The sequence below is a fragment of the Tasmannia lanceolata genome, unplaced genomic scaffold (genome assembly GCF_043159265.1).
Source record: "Tasmannia lanceolata isolate RefF3 unplaced genomic scaffold, GAP_Taslan_0.1 ptg000022l, whole genome shotgun sequence".
NCBI lineage: Eukaryota > Viridiplantae > Streptophyta > Magnoliopsida > Canellales > Winteraceae > Tasmannia > Tasmannia lanceolata.
Genome location: NW_027518699.1, coordinates 77,501 through 82,500, shown reverse-complemented (window position 1 = coordinate 82,500; position 5,000 = coordinate 77,501).

The window sequence follows — 5,000 nt, the reverse complement described above, 5'->3', positions numbered from 1 at the left end:
TTGTGCCCATGGTCTTCACAAGACAGCATCCAAGGCGCCTGAAAGGCCAAGGGAGCCCAACCCAGCAATGCCCAGCCAAGGCCAGGCATTCCAGTGCCTACCCGGGCAAAAACGCCCAAAGCATGCCCCATTCGTTAGCCTATCCAGGCAAAAACGCCCAAAACCAGCCCATTCCAGTGCCTATCCGGGGAAAACGCCCAAAGCATGCCCATTCCTTAGCCTATCCAGGCAAAAACGCCCAAAACCAGCACATTCCAGTGCCTATCCGGGCAAAAACGCCCTAAGCCTGCGCATTCCAGCGCCCCGCAGCATGCCACCCTCCTATAGGGTTTGCGCAACCAACCCGCCTAACCACCAGTGGCAACCAAAGGTGCTGTTAGCGACGACTTCTGAAGACGCAACGAGACGCGACGGGTTTGCGCCCAGACGCGACGAGGCGATGCGGGATCTGCGCCCAACCGTGCCTACACCCGCCGACTTGATGCGGGAGCTGCTGGCCCAAGCATGCCTAGCGTGCAAGGCCTGCGTGCAAGGCTAGTGTGCAAGGCTCGTGGGCAAGGCTAGTGCGCAAGGCTAGTGCCCAAGGTCTGTGTGCAAGGCTAGTGCCCAAGGCTAGTGAGCATGGCCTGTGTGCAAGGCTAGTGTGCAAGGCTTGTATGCAAGGCTAGTGTGCAAGGCTGGTGTGCAAGGCTTGTGGGCAAGGCTGGTGCGCAAGGCTAGTTCCCAAGGGTTGTGTGCAAGGCTAGTGCCCAAGGCAAGTGCGCAAGGCTCGTGCCCAAAGCTAGTGCGCAAGGCTTGTGTGCAAGGCTACTGCGATGGGCCAGTGCCCAAGGCTTGTGAGCAAGGCTTGTATGCATGGCTTGTGTGCAAGGCTAGCGTCCAAGGCTTGTGCGCATGGCTTGTGCGCAAGGCTTGTGTCCAAGGCTTTTGTGCAAGGCTCGTGCGCAAGGCTAGTGTGCAAGGCTTGTGCGCATTGGCAGGTAGCCCACCAGCATGCACGATCCAAATGCCACTCACGCGACAACACGGTGCCAAGCCGGGCATGGTGTGCACTCAAAACTAATCAACGGACAGAGGTCATGCGTCATGGGGGGGATCTAGCAAGGCCATGGGGAAGGTCATGGAGGACCTTGGAAGCAAGCGCAAGACGAGAGCGAATCGAACAAGGGGCCAGGACGGGGCCTTGTGCCCATGGTCTTCGCAAGACAGCGTCCAAGGCACCCGAAAGCCCAAGGGAACCCAAACCCGGCCGACACTTGCAATCGCACATGCTCTCTGCAACACACCATCAATGCCGCCCAACGGGGCCAGCACGAGCAGTCCTCCGCGGTCCCCTGGCCCTGCGCACGTTTGTCTTCGAAACCGAGCATCAATGCCACAGAAAGTGCCGGGGCGCCAGCTGGAGCCATCATCCGCGTTGCCATGGCTCGCTTGGCCTTGGCTTGCCAGGCCCCGACACGAGCAATCGCGCATTTTCTTTGCAACCGACCATCAATGCCGCCCAACGGGGCCAGCACGAGCAGTCATCCGCGGTCCCCTGGCCCTGCGCACGTTTGTCTTTGAAACCGAGCATCAATGCCACAGAAAGTGCCGGGGCGCCAGCTGGAGCCATCATCCGACGTGCCATGGCTCTGGTCCCATGGTCTTCGCAACCGAGCATTCGTGACACCCGCGGGGCCAGGACACCAACCCTTCCGACACGAGCATTCGCGCATGTTCTTTGGCCACACAACGGCGCCAGCACGAGCAAAATCATCCGCGGTGCGGTGGCCTTGCACGGCCTTTTGTCTTTGGAACCAACCATCAGTGCCACGGGAAGTGCCGGAGTCCCGGCATCCGCGGTGCCAAGTCATTGCGCCCTTGGTCTCTGCAGCGGGGCATGCCGGGCACTCCCAACCATTGCAAGCAAGCAAGCAAGCAAGAAAGAAAGTAAGTAAGTAAGTAAGTATTACATATAGGGGCGGGACATGCGGGGAGATCTGCGAAACGTGCATTACGGGGCACACGCGTACCTACCGGGGCATACCGACCCCTATTGGGGCACACGTGTGCATATCGGGGCATACCGGGCCTATCGGGGCACACGCGTACATACCGGGGCATACCGAGCCCTACTGGGGCACACGTGCGCATATCGGGGCGTACCAAGCCTATCGGGGCATACGCATGTATCCCAAGGCATACCGAGTCTATCCGGGCATACGCGTTCATACCGGGGCGTAACGGGCCTATCGGGGCATACTTGGGCATATCCGGGCAAAAAATGCCCAAAACTTGCGCAACCTTGGCAACCGTGGTCCATTCCTCTCTATATGCCTAGCCTTGCCAACCGTGGTCCATTCCTCACTATATGCCATGGCCTTGTGCCCATGGTCTTCCCAAGACAGCGTCCAAGGCCCCCGGAAGGCCAAGGGAGCCCAACCCAGCAATGCCCTGCTATGGCAAGCCAAGGCCAAGCATTCCGGTGCCTATCCGGGCAAAAATGCAATTCCTCTCTATATGCCTAGCCTTGGCAACCGTGGTCCATTCCCCACCATATGCCATGGCCTTGTGCCCATGGTCTTCCCAAGACAGTGTCCAAGGCGCCCGGAAGGCCAAGGGAGCCCAACCCAGCAATGCCCTGCTTTGGCAAGCCAAGGCCAAGCATTCCGGTGCCTAACCTTGGCAACCGTGGTCCTTTCCTCACCATATGCCATGGCCTTGTGCCCATGGTCTTCGCAAGACATCGTCCAAGGCGCCCAAAAGGCCAAGGGAGCCCAACCCAGCAATGCCTTGCTAGGACAAGCCAAGGCCAAGCATTCCGGTGCCTATCCGGGCAAAAACGCCCAAAGCATGCCCATTCCTTAGCCTATCCAGGCAAAAACGCCCAAAATCTGCACATTCTAGTGCCTATCCGGGCAAAAACGCCCACCAGCATGCCACCCTCCTATAGGGTTTGCGCAACCAACCAGCCTAACCACCAGTGGCAACCAAAGGTGCTGTTAGCGACGACTTCTGAAGACGCAACGAGACGCGACGTGTTTGCGCCCAGACGCGACGAGACGATGCGGGATCTGCGCCCAAGAATGCCTAGACCCGTCGACTTGATGCGGGATCAGCTCGCCCAAGCATGCCTAGTGTGCAAGGCCTGTGTGCAAGGCTAGTGTCCAAGGCTAGTGTGCAAGGCTCATGTGGAACGCTAGTGCGCAAGGCTAGTGCCCAAGGCTTGTGTGCCAGGCCCGTGTGCAAGGCTAGTGTCCAGGGCTTGTGTGCATTGCTTGAGTGCAAGGCTTGTGTGCATTGCTCGAGTGCATGGCTTGTGTGCAAGGGTTGTGCGCAAGGCTAGTGTGCGGGGCTTGTGCGCATGGCTAATGTGCACGGCTTGTGTGCATGGCTACCGTGCAAGGCTAGTTTGCATGGCTAGGGTGCAAGGCTCGCATGCGAGGCTAGTGTGCAAGGCTGCGTGCAAGGGAAGCGTGCAGGGCGAGTGTGCGAGGCCACTGTGCACGGCGCCAGCACTAGCGAGCCATCATCCGCGTTGCCATGGCTCGCTTGGCCTTGGCTTGCCAGGCCCCGACACGAGCAATCGCGCATTTTCTTTGCAACCGACCATCAATGCCGCCCAACGGGGCCAGCACGAGCAGTCATCCGCGGTCCCCTGGCCCTGCGCACGTTTGTCTTTGAAACCGAGCATCAATGCCACAGAAAGTGCCGGGGCGCCAGCTGGAGCCATCATCCGACGTGCCATGGCTCGCTTGGCCTTGGCTTGCCGGGCCCCGACACGCGAGCAATCGCGCATTTTCTTTGCAACCGACCATCAATGCCGCCCAACGGGGCCAGCCCACGAGCAGTCATCCGCGGTCCCCTGGCACTGCGCACGTTTGTCTTTGAAACCGAGCATCAATGCCACAGAAAGTGCCGGGGCGCCAGCTGGAGCCATCATCCGACGTGCCATGGCTCTGGTCCCATGGTCTTCGCAACCGAGCATTCGTGACACCCCGCGGGGCCAGGACACCACCCTTCCGACACGAGCATTCTCGCATGTTCTTTGGCCACACAACGGCGCCAGCACGAGCAAAATCATCCGCGGTGCGGTGCCTTGCACGGCTTTTGTCTTTGGAACCAACCATCAGTGCCACGGGAAGTGCCGGTGTCCCGGCATCCGCGGTGCCAAGTCATTGCGCCCTTGGTCTCTGCAGCGGGGCATGCCGGGCACTCCCAACCATTGCAAGCAAGCAAGCAAGCAAGAAAGAAAGTAAGTAAGTAAGTAAGTATTACATATAGGGGCGGGACATGCGGGGAGATCTGCGAAACGTGCATTACGGGGCACACGCGTACCTACCGGGGCATACCGACCCCTATTGGGGCACACGTGTGCATATCGGGGCATACCGGGCCTATCGGGGCACACGCGTACATACCGGGGCATACCGAGCCCTACTGGGGCACACGTGCGCATATCGGGGCGTACCAAGCCTATCGGGGCATACGCATGTATCCCAAGGCATACCGAGTCTATCCGGGCATACGCGTTCATACCGGGGCGTAACGGGCCTATCGGGGCATACTTGGGCATATCCGGGCAAAAAATGCCCAAAACTTGCGCAACCTTGGCAACCGTGGTCCATTCCTCTCTATATGCCTAGCCTTGCCAACCGTGGTCCATTCCTCACTATATGCCATGGCCTTGTGCCCATGGTCTTCCCAAGACAGCGTCCAAGGCCCCCGGAAGGCCAAGGGAGCCCAACCCAGCAATGCCCTGCTATGGCAAGCCAAGGCCAAGCATTCCGGTGCCTATCCGGGCAAAAATGCGATTCCTCTCTATATGCCTAGCCTTGGCAACCGTGGTCCATTCCCCACCATATGCCATGGCCTTGTGCCCATGGTCTTCCCAAGACAGTGTCCAAGGCGCCCGGAAGGCCAAGGGAGCCCAACCCAGCAATGCCCTGCTTTGGCAAGCCAAGGCCAAGCATTCCGGTGCCTAACCTTGGCAACCGTGGTCCTTTCCTCACCATATGCCA